Source organism: Linepithema humile, chromosome 3 (assembly GCF_040581485.1).
Source record: "Linepithema humile isolate Giens D197 chromosome 3, Lhum_UNIL_v1.0, whole genome shotgun sequence".
In the NCBI taxonomy this organism is placed as follows: domain Eukaryota; kingdom Metazoa; phylum Arthropoda; class Insecta; order Hymenoptera; family Formicidae; genus Linepithema; species Linepithema humile.
In genome coordinates, this window is record NC_090130.1 from 24724391 (window position 1) to 24747120 (window position 22730).

Sequence of the window (22730 nt, forward strand, 5' to 3'; positions counted from 1 at the left end):
TTCAAATAATGTGATGTATTTGAAGAATATACATCTATAAAAATATATCTTTTCTTATATACAATAAATGAATTTATTCACCATTAATTATGTATCGCCTAAGAACTAATTGTAAGATGGATGATCCGTTGTCGTCAAACGTATTGTCTTCAAAGGCATTCACTCACTAATACGAATCGGTTAGAAAAACACGGCACGCTCACGATTATGGGTACTGATAATACCGGTGTGCATGATTTGACGAGTAAAATGCGGAAAATACGCGCTTTTAAACGATGCAAACTGTGCGAGCACGGCAGCGAAATTTACTACGCGACTACTGACCGCGAGCGTGAATCGCGTCTCGTGAGATAACAGCTAATTACGATCGCGCGCACTTGTTAACACGCTACGACATACGCCCGGCATTAGAATCGCACTTCCGATACTTTTTCACTCGCGAAACACACTTCTACACAAGTAAAATACACAATTTTATACGAGACGTGATGCGACGCAACCGACTTTCGTGAAGCAATAGAAAATGGACGCTCAGCAATTTCACGTCATAGCGTAATTGGCGCGAACATAGATTATATTGTTTCAAGAGAGGCAACAATTTTTTAAATAAGTACATTTCTTATATCTCTTTTAAGCCAAGTACATATTAAAATATCAAAGACTGAATGACTTATTAATAAAGTTTAAAAATAGTCAAGTGTTTTGCATATTTTGTTTCAAATTATGTAACGTTTATGAAACATTTGTTGTTTTATAAATGTGCTGTTATACTTTCTGCGTTTCAAGTGGAGTTGATATATAATTAAGCATTAGAAAAAGAAAGGAGAGAGAGAGAAAGAAAATACATAAATTTCAAGGAACAGAATTCCTATTTAAATCAAAGAATTAAATAATTAATTAGAAATAAATTTATTACTGTATTATTTATTAGGAATAAAGTTAAATGCAACAACTATATTAGTTGTAGAATAACTATAAAATACTCCTTGATTAAAGCACATCCAAAATTTTTGTTATTTCTAAATACGTGCAAAATTTGCTTTTATGAAAAAATATGATTAAAAGCACAACGTTTTTTTTTAAGAAATACGAGAAATTAAAAAATAACTGTACTAATAACAATCAAATTGTCCGGAAATAGCATGACACAATAGGACGACAAATATTGATTTGTATATCATGGAAATGTGGTTAACTATTGTTCCGTATATTTAATTAGCGTATAACGATCTTGTTGACACTTCTGATGCGCGTAATTATCGGTAAACGCGATTAATGTAGTGTGCAATTAAAGTCGTCAATGCATGATATAAGTATGTGAAATATTAATTAGACATAGTTACTTATGCATAATGCGTTAGGTTATATAGGTTCGATTAGGTTAAATTAGCACGTGAACGCTAATTACGCTATAACAATCATCGCGTACTTTCGTTACATTTGTTAACTTTAGAATTATGTTAAAGATTCGAAACTAAATAAAGTTTTGTTCAAAAAATATATAAAGCAAAGAAAAAGTACATATAATGTTTAAAGGTCTTTTTTCATGAGTTATAAAATAATTGAAAACAATTTCTCATGAATCTATCTCAATATTTAAATAGAATTTCACAATACTCGGTTGTTTAATATTGAAAATTAAAAAAGAAACAAATGGAATTGAAGGAATTAGCTAAAATTTTACTAAAGAAATGTCGATCGACCTTAAATTGCTCAAAGAATCTGTGAATAATGCTTGAATGTGTACTCTTTTGGATATAAATATGTATATACCTACAAGATACCTACACAGTAGAATTTGTGATACCGTAAAGTAGGCAAATATAGTGATTTCTCGTATAAAAATAGTTTGTGTATCACGTTACAAACCAAGTAATTTCACGAAGTGTACAGAACGCGTTCGTCAGTTGAACTGATCATAACCGCCACTGCCACTACAATAATAAGATACGATATGCTCCACCCTTGTATCTGTGCGATATACGATAGACAAGGATACACTGCGTGAAAACATTGTGAGCCACTTCTCAGAAACGCGTGTAAACAACGTCTGTCGCGCGAGCGTTTTGCTTATTTTAGAGTTCTTAAAATTTAAGTTTTAAAGAATTATATATCTTTTAATATAGATTAGATAGAATATATCTTTGAATGCTCCTTGATGAGATAAATTTAAAACTGTAATAAGATAAATATTTTTACATACTGTAAAATGTTATAAATAATATTGTCGATGATTAAAAATACATCGATTTTGCGCATTCAACTTTATGTCGAGACATGTATATCATATCTAAATATTCGTGCATTAATGATTCTTGACGACAAATTAAAAACTATATTTTTATTGATTAATTTATTTATTATATAAGCTAGTATATCTGTTTAATATTTAATTTTTTTACACAAAATAAAACATTTGAAAATATCAAGTTATGCAGCACAACTCTGAGATGTGCTATTATTTAGGCATAAATTGTTTAGAGTTGTAAAAAAATTTTTATAACTTCGTGTGTTGGCATTCTTGTAGGCAAGTATCCTTGAGAATATTTGACTGTAGTAGTAGTAGTAGTGATTAATTTTGGCACCAGAAGGCGCTGCCTTTCTTTACGACCATAATATTCGACTTTGATTGGCAAATTTATTTACTGCCTAGGATTACGTTTTAATATTCATTGTCAGTACTGACAATCTAGTTCATATTACTAGAGATTTTCAACAATGCCACTGCATTTTAGAACACAGCCTAAATCTTACGCGACATCAGTGTGAACTTTTTTTCGCATCGGCGCAGGCGCAACGCATTGATATAGCTCAAAGATGACTTGCACATTTTTCATTTGGCCAAGATGGACGTCACGGGCGAACGATTATCACGAGTGTCGGCAGGATTTCGGGTAATATTAATTAAAAGATACTTGAGAGTAATAAGATTGCTTGGTTTTACTGCTGAGTTGCATTCGCGATCGGCGCGTCTATAGAATACATCTACCGCATTCATGCATTCGTCGTCTCGTACGCGACGATGTGAAATTGCTTCCGCATACACCAAAACTTCTAGTCGTTTTATCAAAGTCGGTTAAATTGCATCGTGGTGAGATTTAATCACGCTTTTTACTCCTTCAAAATGAATTTCGCGTACGAAAAAACGTCGGCAATGCAAATCTAGTATTGGGCGTGTCGTAGCGCGTTAATATGTGTATGTCGCGATTAGCTATTACGAGATGCAATTGACGCCAATAATGATTGCACGGTACTTACAATATGGCGATAGTTATTTTATTTCGAATTGGCTCGGTCAAAAATGGCAATAGAATTGATAGTGCCGCGTGAAATGGTGTTGTTTACTTGCTCAAAGAGTGAGTCTGATGAGTCAAAATTTGTCGGTAGTGCGAATTTAGTATCGGGCGATTATCGTGGTACGTAATAAATGTGCGCAACCGTAATTAATGGTACTTTTACGCGATGTGCGGTCGGGAGTCGCGTAATAAAATGTACCTACCGTGTTCACGTTGTGTTGATCAAGAATTGTGGTGAAATCACACTGTATTTTTCATACATTTTTTGCGCGTTAAATCGCACATATAAATGTGCATCAGGAGAATTGTGTAGTGTAATGTGTGTGATCGTAATCAGTTGATTTTTTTAATTGTATTTTTTTATTGTATCCGCGAGTGAGTGTTTTTCAATAAAGTCGAAGCCAAGACAAATTCAACACAACGACGGTGATTCAACGACGGTTATGGCAATATAGCAACTGGTGAGTGAATTAATTTAATATTTTTTCGTATTTTAATATTATTTATGAATGCAAGACATTTTGCTGTGTAGTAATTACATTTGGAGAATATTGTACTTTTACAAATTATATAAACATTTGACTTTTGATTTAATATGATATTAAAATTATTTTTGGCATTTAAATTGGTAATTTTATTTATGATAAGACTAACTTGGAATTTTCTTAACTTATTGTTTTTATATTTTTGTTTAATATATTTTAAACGGTGTATAAAAATAGCATAAATTAAATTTTATATCAAATTTTATTTTTTTTATGAAAATACATAAATCTTGATTTTTGTAGGAATTTTGAAAGATATGGCAGCTTGACAGTGCAGTGGGTAAGTCAATATTTTTTTATTGTGATTTGTAGATATGTAGATAGATTGTAAATATGTAAATATGCAAATGATTATTTATTTGCGTGATTTGACATCAATGCATTGCAACTAAATTTTTATATACAGAAATCATTACGACGATTGTTAGCAATGAAAAAATAATCGAAAATAATATTGTCGTAATTGTGATTATATACTTCTATTCTCATTTTTTTATAAAATAAAATCAATTAAAATTATAACTTCAATAAATTTGTAAAATTATCTAAATGTTACACATTGTTAGATTATGATTATGATTGATTATGAGTACATAAAATTTTTACGAACACAAATTCCATAGACTTATGTTATCGAGTCTTATTCTTGCTCCCCGCGGTCCGAATAATCGAGTACCAGGATAACGAGAAATCAATAGAACCTATATAACATAGCACCGCTTATCCCTTGACGAAATTCGCCCGACCGTACATTAATCCTCGCATTAGGAAATAAATTTTAAAGAATTGTCAAGTCTTTACATAATCTTGTACTCAATATACATATTTCATACGTGTATAAATAAAATATTGCTTTTGTATGTATTATTATAAATTCTGTATTATTTTAATAATATAAAAAAATATCGAAAATAATTAAGAATCGATTATTAATTTATTTTTAAAATAATGATTCTAAAAATTAGAATTTATTTTAATAACATTTTAATAAAAATCTAAATTCTGATTTTTTTAAAAATTAATTCTAGATTTAAATTTTAATAAATTTATCAATTTAAGAAAACAAAAATAACGTTTTGAAATTACAATACAATGTTGTGAATTTATAAATTTTTTAAATATATATAGCTACCTGTGCATGTATAAATTTTAATCTCTCCCGAGAGAAAAGTACTAAAAGGGTTAATTCATGTTCGCGAAAAACGCGGATCGCGTGCGAGACAGGGCAGTAATGGTAATCCTTTGATCTTTCAATTCCGCTGCGTTTTATCAGCGACAAGATGAACCGAAAACGAGAAAGAGATGGCGGGCGGATTACTCTAGGGAGACGGTAAGAATATTTTAGCTCGCGAATGTGCGGTTCCGCGTTGCAGGATACGCGCGTGACGTTAATTCGGCTTTCAAGCTATTATCTGTGCTAGCCCGACACAACTGCACACCAAAATGGGCTCTGTGACATTCCCGTAATGTCTTCCCGCGCATTTGTAATCTGAATCTTACGATCGTAACACTGGCGATGTTTATAGGGAACTCGTGTACTTCGAAATTGAAGCATTTGTTACGAGGTAGAAGACGTTTCTACAGCGCGATCGGACTTCTGTGAAGTTGGCCCCCCATTTTTCAAAATTGAAAAAAATGATTAGAGTTCTGGATGCCCCCCGATTTTTCAAATGGTGTTTTCTTTACTTTAAATGGCAGAACTCTTTCTAAAATGGTCTGAGAACTCTAGAACTCCTCGGGGGGCATCCAGAACTCTAATCATTTTTTTCAATTTTGAAAAATGGGGGGCCAACTTCACAGAGGTCGCGATCGGTGGTTTCAAGTCTGAACGATGCACAAAATTAATGTCACAATAAAGTATTTATTACATGACTGATAGGATGAGTTAAAGTGAATGCGCTGATAAAAAAAGAAAAATAATAAATTTAAAAAATTAATAATAATATAAAATCTTACAATATATTTATTTATTACACAGCAATGATATTAATTATATGCATATTTTATCTTATATTTTCAATCTAATTTTCTATTCATATAACAACAAAAATATAAAATTTAATGTGAGAGAAATAAATAAAAAGATTTTACATTGTTTATAAATTTTAAATGCTAAAAAGCTGACACAATTTATAACAGTCATTAAAAATTTGTTTGCGAATTATTTATTTTGACTTTGAAATGAGAATTAACAATGCAATTTTTAATTGAGATTTAATTCGTGTATCGAATACACATGTATCACGCGAATTTGTATTATATTTTTATCAAACTTTTCACATTACAATTATTACCTTGCTATATGAATTTTATTTCGATTAAACTGCTGATACAATAGCTGCTGATAATTAAAAAATATATTGAAGTTTGACCGTTTTCATTTTCATACATTCGTTTAAAGCTTTTTTGGTAATAGAATTTCTTTTCGATGTATGTGCGCGTTATGAGACTTGCAAACGGTTAAAGGATTTATCTAAAATCCTCTAACGTTCTTAGAAAGTTCGTAACTCATTTTATTCACGTTACGAGCGCTCTCGGCCAAACTCAAAGAATCATCTCGGATTGTGGTCGGCAAACTAGTCAGACAGTAAGAATCAATGCTCGTAAATTTGGCGGGTTTATCGCGGCGAATGGTTGGCCATAATTCACTTGCTCTAAGTCGGTGGGTTGGAGTGACGTAACAGGATGTTTTATCATACCGCCGTATTCCAGGAACATTGACTCATAGCGCGATAACAATCCTGATAGTGAGCGAACGTTGTCAAAATAATATTTCAAAATTAATGATAGTAAACTGTTATATATTTTCTTGAGAAATTAGAAGAATTTAAATTATGCCTGTAAGAAGAATAATTTAATTAAATTATTATATGAAACAAAAGATTTTTTATCATATAAGAATGAGAAAAATACAGCCTATTAATATTGATTGATAAAGTTTTCGTGAAGTATTGTTATCAGAATACACCGCAACAGTCGTTGAAAGTCTTGTCAGGTACAAAGGGATCAATGGATAAGAACTTGGGAAAGGGATTGAACGCTCAGACGGACTATCGTGCCTCGAAATTATTTGGTTTGGTTGCTTTTGTTATCCTATCGCGAGTATACACAAGCGTTTTAGTACAGTGAGCGAATACACACTGCAACCAAGTCCCAGAATGTGGCTGTGTATACCTGCGACGAATGGTTGGTTTCTAGGAGTTAATTCATGCCTTCTATGCTGGCTAGACCAGCTGGCGCGATAGGTTGCTCTTTGTAACAATCCAGACGTTTTCCAGCAACACCCGGTCGCGGCATAAGGTTAATGGAACTTCCAAGAGTCGAACTATTGGCCCGTCGAAACACGGCGGCGCTTTCAATAAATGAACAGCACCTTTGTGCCTCATGAAATGCCCATTAATGTGTCACTATCTTATTCGCGTAGTCATCTGTTTAATAAATTTATTTTCAGATTTTGTTTGAAACTTAAATACAATTGCTTTTCTATTAGAATTTTTTCTTCCAAATGTTTAAGAAAAAGTATTAAAATTTTAGTTAAGCTTTTTCCGATTTATACAACAATGTAGAATAAATGTAACTGTGATTTTATGTTTTTACTTTGTTGAAGAGATCATAAAATGATTATTTGTTTTTTGAAATAGTAAAATGTTTTATAAGAGAAAATCTCCACTAACGAGATTAGTTATTTTGTAACGTACGTATTATTTACTTTTGTTATTTAAAATAATAAATAAATGATAAATTATTTATATATCTTAATGTCACTTTGCCGATGGCCGATGCCCCTCAATAGTCCATCAATGACTGCTCCTGATGGAACTTACTTGTGGAAATATAATTATCAGCAATAAGCACGCTAGCAGTGATTATCAAAATATATCACGCGTTTCAACACTACGATAAAAGAATAACTTGGAAAAGCAATTGTACAGAACTATGATTATATTTTTTGTATCTTATTTTTGTAAACTTATTAGCGTCGTCTAAGATAAGAACTACTTCCGCTGCATTAAAAGTCTACATTTTCGAATAAATTGTACAAAAGATCTGAATTATTCAAACTGCATGATCACGTGAAAGCACTCTTCAAGCATTAGTACATAATAGATCACTTGACTTATTAAAATACTTATAATTAAAATTACAAATTAAAATAAGAAAGTATGCAGATATACAATTACGAAAATACATTTGTTATAATGTAAGCAGGATTCTAAAGCTGTCTTGGGTGTGGTTGCATGTGTATGCTTAACGTACATAAGGATTAGCCTTTTTCGCAAACACATTTATTCTTTGAATAGATATTAAATATAGAAGTAGGTGTTTTGTACAATGAATAGGTTCGGACAGTTTCTCAGAAACAGACGAGATAATTAATAGGAGAATATGTCGGACACGATCGAAAAAACTTAATTGAAGAAGGTTCTACAGAAGGTAGTATTTGAAGAAATAGTTTCTCCGCCTTTTGTGCGATTTCACGCACAAATACGAATAGGATTTGACATGCAAATAATCATTTCACGTATATCGCAAAGGGATAATTATGTGAACTGACAAGATAGTTAAGTATTTCGAAATGGTATTAATAGATCTTGTAACAAATCATGCAGCTCTAGATCTGCTTCTAAATTTTTAAGATAGATGAAATAATTTAAATGTTGAAAACAGAGTTGTATCTTTGTGCTTTATGTTATAATATATAAAGCGTTTTATTATTTTGTATTATAATATTATCCTAAACAACAAATAAAATATTGATTCTCAACAATTATTATACATTTTCGAAATAAATATTTTATTAATTTACAAAAATGTTTATTTTTATATTTAAAAATTTACTTTTTTAAATTAATAATAAAATTTAAAAAAATAAAATTTTACAAAACGCTTCAAGTGTTCATTGTAACAATTATAGATAACAGTTGATAAAAAGATAATACATGTTAGTATCATTTTTATATCTAAAGAAGCTGATACTTTAGTTCAATTTAATTAAAAACGGGTAATGTCTTCGGGTAATCTATCAGTGCTTTCTGCAAATTCTCTATTTTCCTAATGCTTAAATTAAAATCTTGAAAATCAGGCCTCTGTCATGTCAAGAATCGGTCAAGGCTTAGCAATCCGTGAAAATAGCGAAAATCACACCATAGGTAATCCATCATCTTGACATGTCAGACCGCATAGCTGAAATATGACGCTTTTTGCCTCAAATTAATTTTCTTCATTTCTGACATCAAGCGGATTGTCAGACAGAAACATTTTGGTTTCAAAAACATTAAAATCAAATTAGTTTTTTTATATTTTTTTATTTGACATGTAAAAAATCGTGTATATAGCTAAACTGCCCATCACACCGTCTTAACTCTGCCAATCACGTCCGTGATAGCAATTTTAGCCGTGAAATTACCCAATACAGCGATACGTGGCTGTCGAAGCCGTCGCGACGCGGGCTGACAGACATCTTATCAAACATGCAAGCGGTGTGCGGAATTTTCTACGCCGAGCGGCCGCGTTTCGTCGAAACAGGGAGACCTTTCGGTGGAGGTGGGGGGACAAGAGATTATCGAGTCTCTCACGGAAAACGAGACCGTCCGTCGGGGATCGCGAAAATCCCTCGCGCGAGATTTGTCATCCTTTATACGACCGCTAGCGCGCTCGTGTCAAAGGAGTGACGCACACAGGAAGCTTTGTCAGAAATACCGACCCTCCACTTACCTACCTACCTATCCCTATCCCTGCGTACGTGCGCGCATATTATCCGGCTGTTTGCATAGGTATACGACCATAGTCGTCGTCGTGGAGATGGTGGCAATATTTGCGCGGTTCTGACAGGAAGACAATGAGACTCGACCCGACACGCGATATACAACCACCCTCTCCTGGTTCTCCCCAGTTTCTCTCTCTTTCTCTCTCGCCCGTTCGCTTATTCTCTATCATCCGCAATCCACCCTTCAACCTCTGTCGTTCTTCCCATTATAACCTCTACACTAGACGTATCTAATTGGAGAAAAGAGAGCGGACGATGGAATGGCAAGCGTGTCCGACGGTAATCCCCCGAATTGTAAATTAATCCCACGATTTTCTGAGATTAATTTATACTTGGTTCACGCACGTCCATTGATCGCATCGGCGAGATGCCGCTTCCTTATCTATATTTATCTCAGTCTATATTGTCACGATTTTGCTTTTCTTACATTATGAATAATATCAAGTAATCGAAAATAGAAATTATCATTTGTAAATACACAATTTATCAATATTTTGTTAAGAAATAAGTATATACATTTAAATTGAATATATACGCCTATATTTGCATTTGATACATTTTATTTATTTTTATTTTATATAAATTTGATATAAATTAAGATACAAGTATATTTACATTTTATAAAATAAACTTGCTATTGCAGACAAATGTATAACTAATGTATTATATGTTCAGAGATCAGTGTTATTTAAAATTGTTTACACGCGGTGTTTGCTTCGTGTAACTTGTAGAAGACTATCATATTTATGGGTGACAAATAATTGTTTGAAACATTTAGTTAACATCATGTTAGAGCTCTCTTTTCATTCATAAGTGACAATTACATTTTATTATGATTTATCGAATTTATTACAAAAGCAAATTAATGCTGTTCCATTTAACGCTATTAAATCCGTAAAGCCATTTGCATATTGTTTGTTATTCTCATCAACCAAACATATCATACAATAATATAGGTACATTTGCATGTGTTAGAGTCATTACGAAACCTTTCAACAAACCGTGCATTTTTGGTTGTTTCCCACGACACCGGCCAATCGCTCGCTTCTAATCGCAAAGTACCTTAACAGCCGCGACGCGGTCTCGGCGGGGAGAGAAGTCACACAGATGGAAAAGGTCATCCGTGGAGAATTTCCACCGTAATAGGGCGGGGATAAGATAACCTCCGGGGATAAGTAGCTGTCGCTTCCGTTGCTGCACTTCCGCGCAGCTTCCAGGAAAACCCGCAGCTTTCACGGCTTTCGGACAAATTGTGAGTGGAATGATGTATCGGCGAACGGGTGGTGCGACGCGCGCGGGGAAATGTCGAAGGACCTCCCGGCGCGTTTCTTCTTGCATCCGCCTGGAGGACTCCTCGGCCCGCCGAGACGTCTGCCCGCAGCAACCGCCCATTACGTCTATTGTATTCCCGTGGAAAGCGTTCTCCTACTCCTCCCGTGCGAAAGAGAGGGAAACGCCATCCCCGATTTCTCTACCGACCCCGGCTACAATTACATTTTCGCGTCCCACACTTTGGACAAGCAGACCCTTTCGTGGTCGAAAACACTGTCGGGAGAAAGATTTCTCGCTGATTGGTGCGGCCCGTCGTGCGCTTTATCTTCACGAGCATCTCCTTTGTGCGGCACCGGCCGAGCGGATCTAAAGTTTGGCGCGAGTCATCTCGCCGCAGGATTAATTTTAGCTCCGATAAGGACTTTCGCTTTGTCAGGGAGATGAAGGTGTGAGAGCGGCAGGTAAAAGAACGAGGGGTTGGATTTGTAGGGTTGTTCGATTGCTCGGATCGCAGGGTTTCGATGTAGAATTGATAGCGCATCTGTTTTTGTTTGCTCACTTTAGCGTCCCTCTGCCAGTTAATCTTTATTACTCTTTTATATGATGCGTTGCGTTAATGTGATACGGCGGCGAGCTAAATTGCGCTTTTCATCGTGCATTGTTAATATCTATATTAATCTGCTTTTCGATAGTGACTGATTCTCAATTAATTTTCCGCTACAACGCAGCCATAATACAGCCATCATCGACCATACTCTAAAATCCGCTATTATGATTCATATTTCATATTAAATGTGCTTGTCGGATTTTGAAATACATATGGTTAATATGTGAACACGGTGCTCGATATTATTCCACCCAGAGATTGATACAAACGCAGTCGACGTTAAATGCAGGATATGAAGAAGGGCGTAAAACAGCCGCGTGATGTAACATTGATGTGAAACGCATTCCGACATTTACGTCTATGACACGCCGTCTTACAAAGTACGTCTTCTCTGGGGCGCGTTAGCTTCACCGTAATTCGAAGCGGCCGACAGGTCGGAATGTTTATACCCCGCGGATACTTTACCTGTCCACCGCTATGTGGCCTAAGCCCGTGATATATAACGGGCAGTTGACTAATCCTTTTCGCCCTTTGCGGTCATGGTGCGGTGTACGGAATATAAGTGGCCCTTCGTCTCCTCCGAGATATATTTCAGAATTATACCGCCGCGATCACTTGCCAGTTACGAGTCTTACTTTTTTTTTTTTTTATTTCGGACATCTTACACATTTTATGTGACAGTTAAACCTTTACATCTTTTCACTGAGATTCCTATGCATTACAAATGTAAACGTAAATGATATATTGTACGGTGTCGCTTGGAGACATCACTTTGAAGTTTTCTTTTTAGCTGTAGTTGCGAGAGAGAACAAATTAAGAATTATAGCGGTTATTAAAATTTAACGCTGACATTTAGAAAATTATGATAAAAGATAGTTTATCATATTATCGCATAAAGGACTAATTTTACATTAGTAAAAAATGTTTAAATTAGTAATTATATTTATATTCTAGATGTACTCAATATTTTATATAAATGACACCAGTATGAATAATCTTTTATTAATTAAAAATTATCTAGTGCCGACTTTGTATCAGTTTATTAAGTATTTATTTATATTGTGCTGAAAGAATGTTCCAATTACAAAACAAGAACCTGACAATTACCACACCTTGTTTCTTAGAAAAGAAAAACACGCTGCGCTCTCAACTAATTTTCTTTGAACGCGCGATTTGTCAGTCACGTACATTTATAACGCACCCTTTGTTATTTAAGAGGCAGCAAGTACCCACGCGATGTAGCGAGCACCGACGACGTCAATTGTGAGAGAACCTTTCTAGAAATTAAACTCGTTGGAAATCTAATTTCGAGTAATCAAGCTTTCGCCACATTTCACCCGTGCTGTAGGTGTAGCCTGACTACGCTACGTGCTCGCAGTCGCCACCTTTTGCGGAAATGAACGTACGCGCGTAATCCCGTAAAAACGCAAATGATATAAAGAGATTCTTGCGCAAATTTGAGAAATGCATTTTATGACAGTTTGAGGAGTGCATTTGGCGTTGGCTGGCATCTCATTTCAACAATCGAATTTCATAATTAGTACTGTTTCTCTTTACAAAGTGTAGCTATACCTTTTCGTTGATTTATATATGCGCTATGCATAATATGAATTTTCAATGTTTGATGATATATTAGCATCTCTCATATATGCTAATTATAAATTAAAACCTGTTTCTCCAAGAAACATACTTGAAATTGTGAATAAAAGTTTTATTAAGAAAAAAATTGAGACGTGCGCTCTTCAACTAGATCAAGATTAATGTACAAAGTCAATTTGAGATTAATTGTACTAATTAACTACAACGTTATCAGGCGCTGCTCTACGCTTTGATATCGCTCGTCATACTAGTTTATTTATGACTTTAAATTTTGATGCAATTAAGGAAGGCCGGCGCATCTTTATATCTTTTTCATTCCAATTAACTATTAGGACCAGGAAAGACGAATGATAACAAGTGGCTGCATATCGAAGCATGTTGTATAAAGCCATTATTCGGCCTTAAGTGAATATATAAGCAGCAGCTATTCATCAAACTGTCCTTTAGCCCGCTCGTGTCTTGCCCTTGTAAGGTACGACCGACGCGGTTACATGACTAATAAATAAGATGTACGCGAGCTGAACGATTTCAGTCGGCCGCTTGCCGGCGAGCCTTAATATTATGCGATACATGGCTACGATATTTCGACTACAAGGGCACACTTTGCCGAACGCGCTTGTCGTATATAAACGATGCAATTTTGTGGTCGCACATGTTCAACAAAATGAATAAATACATATGCCGCTGGGACGAGCGTATCTTTTTACTATTATTATTTTGTGGATTATATAAAATTCCAGAGGTATAAGAAAATAATCTTGACATGAAGAAAACATTTCACAGTAATGATAATTAACGAATATCGCAAAGTATACATAATACATAATGCATAATGAGTGTTGCATTATGCACGATTTTAATTCGCTGACATGTGAAATTTTGAAAATTTCTCTCGTTGCTGAATAAAATATGCTATATATTAAAATAAATCCGCTTATTCCACATTCTCATCTTGTAGCGGCATTAAAAAGGCGGGGTACATCTTGACGCGCTATACGAGGCAAGTTTTTATCTCGACCTACCTGAAATTTCGAGCACGAAATTACACGGAAATTAATAGAAGCCAGAAAAAAATAAGGTTCCTAGAAGACGGAACGAATCCTGGGAGGCCCTGGTGAGATTGCCCATCCGAAAAGTATGACGAGCGCTCGTCGAGGTCGCGGAAATCAAGCGCTGCGAGGCTTTTAACGTGAGGCTCCTGACACGCGCAGTAAATCACAACCGCGTTACGGAATCGTCTCGACTGCGAAACGTCTCCAGATGACGCGAGGATGAAGATTCCCGGCGGAACGATCGGAATACGGAGGAGGAAAGAGAAGAAGGGTCAGGATGACTCTCAGTCCTGGCGAGAAACACTGCCGAAGAGCGGACAAGCGAGAGGACCGGGTGGATTTCGAGGCACAATAATTTGAACGGCGGTCATATTTCACTAAGGCGGCCGTGAGTTATGGCACACAGTCATGGCTGACGCAAATGATTTAGGTTTAATAACGACGGACCGTCCGGCCCAGGTCAGTTGGGCATTGTGAGCGAGACGACGGGGGCCTCTTTTCTTCTCCTCCTCTCAATATCTTCTCCTGCTCTCGAATCCGGCGTGTTTGTGTGCAATATTAGCGAAAGAAGGAAAAATGCGTGCAGGAACTGATGATGGGAATTTTATCTGATGGCATTTTATAATTATAGAAAAAAGTTATAATATTTGATGTTCGTTTTTGAAAATATTTTGTCTAAACTGTGAAAAAATACTACACAACGCTATCTATTAAAACTGGACGTGGAGGGTATCTTTTGTTGGCTAGATTTTCATTACAAAAAATTATTCTAAATATTTTTTTTAATTCCTTCAATTTAGGCGCTCACAGCAAGTCAATATTTTTATGCAACTTAATATTTTCTAAATCTACATTATTTTTATTCGTTTTTCATTGAGTAACGTGACCTTCATTCGATGCTTCGTTAGCTCAGCTTATGAGAAATCGCGCAGCGATTAATGACGCGCCTGTGGTATTCGCGCTAGTAGTATATATATATTCGAATAATCAGGAGAAACAGTAGAACAAAACTTCAGTAAAAATACAATTTCACGGAGGCTATTCACTGCATAGTAAGAAGTAACAACAGCGCTCCTTTGATCGTATTTCTTCTACTTATAGCGCCTTTCTGCAGCTGTGGCTTAAACGACGCGGTTCTTGACTGATGTACAGTAGTTATAAAATCGTGTTTTGCTCCAGTTAAAAGATCACGAATTACCCTCCTCTCTCCCCATCTCCGCCGCAAGTGAACTCAAGTCTTATCTGATACCGACTCTAAAAGACGGTGACTTTCTTTGATGATGATTATCTTACTCGCTCTCATTCTCATCTTACTCTCTTCCTGCCAGCGAGACTTTCATCTCGCTCACTCTCATTCTCATCTCATTCTCGTTCTTGGCAAGCCGCCGGCAAAATTTTTATCTCACTCATTCTCATGTCACTCGTTCTTGGCGAATTATCGGTAAGATTTATTATGGGACAGTTTCTCTAGTCTATTATAAATACATCTTACTTTCATATCATTGTTTATGTGCAGAGAGTTGTTTACGTTTGATTTTCTTGGACTAAACACGCTCGCGTTGAAGTTTACATTACCGCTTAAATAACATTCGCACGGTGTCATATTTCGTTTTTAATCTTCGATAATCCTCTCACTGCCAGTCATATCACATTAGCGCGAGTTCGAGATCTGCGCTTACTTCATTTCTTGCGTCTTTTTATTCCGTTGAAAATCAATTTCTTGTATGCAAATAAGTAACTGAAGTATTGTATGAAACAACGAACGCGATCTCAGTACATCCATTATTTCGCGCAATCGTGATTAATGCATTTTTCAATATTTGTAAGCAACATTGAAATAATCTACCTGCTGGAACATTATACTAGAGATCTCAAAAGATTAAATTTTGCAGAACGTAAAAGGATTAATGGATTAATGAATAACATAAAAGAATTAATGGATTAATGAATTAATAAGATCTCAGTTTTGCGGAAGACAATGGATTATGTTTTCCAATGAGATTCGCGTTTAATATTTCTTAATGCTCAATCTGCTTTATTGAATATTGTTGCGATGGTGCGTTTTTCAATGGACAAAATTGTTTTGCGTTTGTAATGATTGAGATTGTTTTAGAATTATTATTGTGGGGAGATATATATTCACAAAAAAGTTGGAATTAAGGAATATCCATAAATTATTTTCACAGAATATAAACTATAAATATGCGATTTTATTTAAAGAGAATAAAAATATAAAAATAAAAAATAAATATATATATACATATATATATATATATATATATATATATAATGTGATCACTCGATAACTATCTCGTCATGAACGCGACATATTAATTAAAATTCGATAGTTTATTTTCGTTTTGATTTCGATTTTGACACTGAATCTTCAATATTTTATGTTTTCCCTGAAATAAAAGGCTGCACGAGCGTATACATACGTTAATATTGTTCAAATAAAATAAAATGGTTCACTATTCTACATTATATTTGAAACCACACTTATAGACTCGGAAATATTAAATAAATTGACTGTTTGTATCGTAAATGATAGGAATTAATGACTCTTGTTAAGCTAGACAAAAATTTTTTATGTTTTTTATAAAAGCATTGTTTTTGAATTTTTCCATTTCTCTTCGTATTTAAATTGAAGTTGATTTTTTAATAATGATGTTAAATGCATAATGAGCAAACAACATGGAAAACGCAAGAAATATGATCTTAAGAAAAAATAACAATATCGAAATGATGCTTACCATTTCCGCAGAGCAAACATTTATTATTTCTGCGCTTCCGGAAAGTTGTGTTGAAAAAACATGCTTTTCTATTATTTGCAAATTTCTCAAAACATAATGGCTTTTTCAAACTTTTAACTCCTACGTTTTATATCTTTAGTACTTTTAAAATATGCTGCAAAATATACTTCATATACTTATACATACAAGTATTTCTGAAAAATACTGTGCAAAGTTTTACTACAACTCATTAATGATAAATGCAATGTTAATAGAACTAAAAATTCTGATATAGAAAAGTCTAATATTAATATACATATAGAAAATAATTGAAATACATTCTTTTAATATCAATATTGATTTATTTCGAAAATTATTAATTTTGTTGTTGAGTCTTTTTATCTGCATACAACTATGGATTTGCTTTAGTCATAAAAAGAAACTCTAATAGCTGTACATGAGTACATTCTATCTATCTTAAGTTAAAAAATATTGAGATATAAAAAAGAGATTATCAAGAACAAATTACCTTTAGTCAGGAAGGAAGAAGGATTGAAAGCAGAGTCGTGCACAGTGGTAGATAAAAAAAACGATAGTAGCTGCGAATGAAGCAGGATGATTGAGGGACAGTAATGACGGAACTACCTGACGCGTGACGGTTAATTTCTTCTATTGTTAGAGAACTGGAAGCCCTTTCCTCGCCGTTTCCGTGCTCACTCTGCGCAGACTAAGACCATATTCTTATACTGGCGCGGATAAAAGAGAGAACTATGAAACAAATGAAGAAAGTCTAGCACCTAACACTTAACCTTAATAGGGAGCTTACATGTTACTTATAAGAAGGGCTTCTTGTTCGTGACAGCGAATAACAAAATGTTATATATTTCGATTGATAAATAAAATTTATCAGATATTTTTACTTTCACTACATTTTATTAAAATTATAATAGATTTACATTACGACTATACTCTTCAAAAACTGTGTTATTTAATTTTCTTTCAATAATCATGCAAAAGATGTCAAATGAATAAGAAATGAAAGCATTTGCTCGATACATAAATAATTTTATGAAAGATATTCATAATTTTCTTTTGATATTGATCTTAGCTTCGAAAATATAACGCTTTCGGTGACTTTTACGTCAAGTTTTCCATTTTTTATGCTACTCCAACCAATAGCGGACAACCGTGTCTCTTATATCTCGGGAACAATTTATTTCCATTAAATATGAACATTTTTTAGTCGACGTTTTCCATCCTATTTCATGAGCTATCGGGAGAAAGCTCAGTGGGGTCCGGCCGTAAACGAGACTGAACAATATTCAACACTCACTAACACCGTGTTTCGATGTCTCTCGCGTATGTGTGCATCGGAGTGTCGTGTTTATGGTCGCAATGGAATTTCAGTTAGTCCCCCGCGGCAGGACAGAGATAATACAATTCCAGGTCTCGACAGGCCGCGTATCTACTCTATTGCGATCGGCATAAATAAGTATATCCGTTCCTAATGTTCAAAGCCACTCTCACGCATGTCCGTCGATGAGCCTTTGTTTCTGATTCGAATCTGACAGGTTCGCCGTAATTCATGTAAACACGCGCGTTTACGAACGTGCATCCGGACTCATTTGGGTCACGGATTATTCATGCGGTAATATGCGAGGAATTTTTCGACGTCGGAGATAACGCGCGGAAGCGGAAAGCGTTGAAAGTATGAGCAAGATAAGAGAACCTAATGCGCTCATTCGATCGGGCTTGAAATGGAAAACCGCGGAAAATGCTGAATTTTTGTTAGCACTATAAATATTTGAATTCCGCAGAAGAATAATTACTTGCTTTATCTGCGCTGTTGAAACGAATCTTTTTAATTGCTTGCAAAAAGCTACGTGATTTTCAAACTATTTAAATATTATGCATAATTGGGCTGTGTAATAACTAATTTCGGACTTTCTTATAGATGGTGTTATTATTTTTTACATTTAAAAAATCATTACAATTTTGATAAATAAATATTTAATTTGCGTGTTAATTAAACCACGCTGTGCCTGACTAAAAAAGTGGACAAATTTATTGGAAAAAATCCGAAATTATTTATAACTCAATATAATCTATAATGCTAATCAAAAATGTTTTATTATTGTACTAATGTTATCAGTTTTATATTTTTTTTCACAATATTCTACACTATTCTCCATGCTTCTCAACCTCCAATTTCTCAAGTTGATATCGATTTTATTAATATACAGAATCGAGTAGTGGATAACGATAACCGACACATAACGATGCCGTTATTCCGGCATTAATGATGAAAAGCACTTTCCGGCATTCACGCGTCTTTGTCTCAAGCGCAAAGTCAGGAAGTAGCAGCTTCCTACACGTTAATCGCTCTTGCGCGACTCCGCCGCGCGATTCGTGAAACAATGCCGCCAAAGTTGGAGATCTTCGACTAATCGCCGACGTTCAACTCTTGCGCCGCGCGGCGCAATTTCGCGAAGATTAGCGAGCAATCAGCCCCTTTCACGACGAATCCCTCGCCTCGGCCGTTCGATTCAGCCGTCTCCAAAACGGCGCACCTTCTTGCCGAGAACATTCGATTTAATTACCGCGAGGAATGACGGGAACTCTATTTCTCTCGCTCTTTCACTGTTTCTGTCTTTGTTCGTCGATGGGCACAGTCCGAGCAGTGCCGTGACAAAAACGGCTTATTTCTGATCTCCCGCCGCTGCGTCACTTCCTGCTTGGGGAGTTGAAACGATTTTCGAGGATGCGGATGAACCGCGATAGTAGAGGGTAGAATTAACCGTAATTCTCATGAAAAAAGTACCATGCTTCCCGTTGTCGGACAAGAAAAATTTAGCGACCTGAATGCTATTTTCGTTATTCGTGAACGAATGGAGTTAACGCGCTAAATTAGTTCGGCAAAAAAATTCTTTGAATATAACTGCAGCTGTCACAGGCAGTACGTAATTAAATTTCTTTTATTTTTTTTATTTTATTAGTTTTTTTCATTTATTTTATTTTTATTTATTTAGGGTAATCTCATAACATTACTTTATTTAAATTCAAATTGAAATTATTGTCAGTATTATTAACATTTCTTCACAAAAATTTAAATATTTTATCTATAATTTGAGAAATAATGTAACATGATAATAAAATTTTAATTAGCGCTCTATAGTTTTTGTTAACACACCATCAAATGATAATGATAGTAGTAATCGTAATGAATGCGTAATACCAAAAGCGCGCGCTCCGTGACTCAGATTATTAATATACGAAACCTGCGATGAAACAGTGTGTATAGAAAGGACTCGCTCAAAAGTAAAACGCTGCTGTTTTTTACCTCATCACGATGAATCCCTTCGGCATCTCGATTCCTTTTGCACATTAGTCTGAATCCGAAATGAATTATATTTTTCTTACACCCGCGACGAGTTCGTTAAAGTTTAATCACATTTAAAGTTCCATGTCCTATCACGAGTCGTGCGATGAAACCTTTGCTCTCTCTTCTCTCTCACTCTAGCGTGACTTTTCACGAATGCGCCCCAAGGAAAGTAAATGGACCAACCACGTCCCACATGTCGGATTGGATCCAATTTTACTCGTTACGCGGTCGACGACTAACAGTCAGCTCTCTCTCTGGCTTTTCAAAGGGCGTTTCTTCAAAGAAACTAACGACTCCTCGCGCAGTGATAATATCAATGAAAATGGAATGTGTGCGCTCTCATATTTTTATTTCTCTGCTTTTTTTTAACGTAGTTATCAAATACTTTATTGATAAACGAAGTAATACATCGGTATATGTGCGAAATATTGCTATTTATTTCGCCGATCAATATTTGTACTAACTGGAATATTCCTTTTTATAATTTAATTCTGGATACGCGGAGTATAATTATTTAAATGACTCAACGGTTGAAGCATTTGCAAAATCGGCTTTGATCACTTTGATGCCAAAGTTTATTGATACAAGAACTTTAGATATTGTTCACTCTCTACTTACTGTTTCTATGACAAACTTATTGTTTGTATGCGATTATTGATGATAAAGTTACTGAATGCATTCTTTTATATGATTTAGTGTAAAATTATTATAGTTGCGATTTAATATAACAAAAAAAAAAGATACATTTTTAACATATTGACTAACATATAATAAGATTAAAAAGAACACTTAGAGTAAAATATAATAAAATTTAAGAAGTTAGCATTAATTTGCTTTTTTCTAAAAAGAACGGCGAGTACGGGAAATGCATATTTTATAAAAACTTCGTTAATTGGCCCGTAGTTAGATACATGTTGTATCTGTTAAAGTATCGCGTCTACATGGCGTGCTAAAAATTATTTGACTATCGTGCAGCATTTCGCACGGGACAAAGTAACATGCGCCGCGGATAAGACGGATAAGCGAAATGTTCGTGCCATTTCGATCAGCGGTGACACTTTTATGCGCGCAGTATGCAAAAAGCGCGGGTAATCAAAAGCTCGTTAAGACGATTTATAATTTGCCACTGCATTAACCCCTCTCTGCTTGCGCACGGTTGCTCCAATATATAAGTAACGTACAATCAATTTTTTTCATTATGTTCTTGACAATTTTCGTATACTTATACTGGATGTTTTAGGACAAAATTATTAAGTTTTGCTTAAATATCTAATTTTTATTAATATCATAAACCGCTAGAAGATTTCGTGTGAGTTACAGATATAATGCAGATGTTAATGATTATTACTCAATTCATGTATTATTATTGATATAAAAAATTTTAATCACTTTATCTAAAGAAAATACTAATCGCAACAAAAAAATTGCTGCGGATATTTCTTTCAATTTAGTAATACTTTACTCGTGGGAGTTGTATGTTATTTCATATTCGAGTATTGCGGAATTTACATACAAATTTTTGGTCAGAGCCGTTATAATTTAGTTAATATTCTGAAAACGAACCTTTATATGACCTTTCCTTGCTGAAAATCGCTGGGATAATACACTGCGAAGATTTGGCATATCCCCTCTGGGACATCCTGTATCCTTTGCGAGCGGCATATAGGGGTGACTGCTGAATGTTTGCGCTACGAAGGAGCGAAATACAGCACGGCCGCTGCTGCGGAGGATCGTCGGGGTAATAAGAACGATATATTACCCGCCACACGTGCGCGCGCTACGTGGAACTTGAATTATAATAATTGAGAAGGCAAGCGTACGCAGAATGTCGGCACCTCTCTCGTGAATTAAGGAACGAAATGTCGATTCGCAGTTTCAGCGATTAGTTTCGGCGGAAGCACGATAACGAACGTAAGAATTAGGCGCGGATTAAACAGCTCGCGAAGGTCTCCCGTCGATAATTGGGCGGAATCGTTTTGTCTTAATCGGATTAGCAATACTCGATAAATAACGCGCCGGGGACGAAAGGAGGAAACAGAATTCGGTAAATACCGACGGAACGTGCGAGAACAGGAGTGCGTGTGAGGCTGTTTTCAAAACACGAGGTTTTCCAATCAAATGAAGAGCCATCGGAGGCTTTGTATTTTTTCTCTCGAAGTACTCGTAAATTCCGTTGAAATGTCTGTCGAAATTATTGCACTTCCGTGGCACCGCTACCGTGCCGGTGAAACGAAATCGATAACCGCACGCTCGGTTTCCGCTTTTGTCGCGCATTCGAATGAGGAAAGGGTTAAACGCGACGCGCGCGTTTCAATGATTCTGCGTGAGTAAATTTGCAGAATTGAAATGTTAATTGTGCTCTAGCTATCGGCAATGATACAAAGAATAATGCTCGCCTGTTATTGTTGGAATTTTGGAGCGGCTATTATAGCCATATTGGAGTGTGATGTTAAAAGTTAAAAGCATGAGATTGTATTG

At 35.1% G+C, this 22730-nt stretch overlaps 1 protein-coding gene and 1 long non-coding RNA gene across 6 annotated transcripts in view; one reads left to right on the forward strand and one right to left on the reverse strand.

Moving 5' to 3' along the window:
- The window catches only part of LOC105668813 (uncharacterized), a 122945-nt gene extending 120402 nt beyond the window's left edge, over positions 1 to 2543 (reverse strand). The window contains exons 1-2 of one of the 5 annotated variants that reach the window (XR_010888978.1): positions 1789 to 2278; positions 82 to 451 (exon numbers count right to left, since the gene is read on the reverse strand). This is a non-coding gene — a long non-coding RNA (uncharacterized lncRNA). Of the gene's footprint in view, positions 1 to 81 lie in introns of all 5 variants that reach the window. The other 4 variants (XR_010888977.1, XR_010888979.1, XR_001100173.2 and 1 more) reach the window with 4 other exon arrangements.
- Positions 2544 to 2696: 153 nt separating this feature from the next.
- olf413 (DBH like monooxygenase olf413) overlaps positions 2697 to 22730 on the forward strand; it is a 257674-nt gene continuing 237640 nt past the window's right edge. Inside the window, exons 1-2 of the mRNA XM_012361427.2 lie at positions 2697 to 3757; positions 4085 to 4121. The gene's annotated coding sequence lies outside the window, so the exon portion shown is untranslated. The remainder of the gene's footprint in view (positions 3758 to 4084; positions 4122 to 22730) is intronic.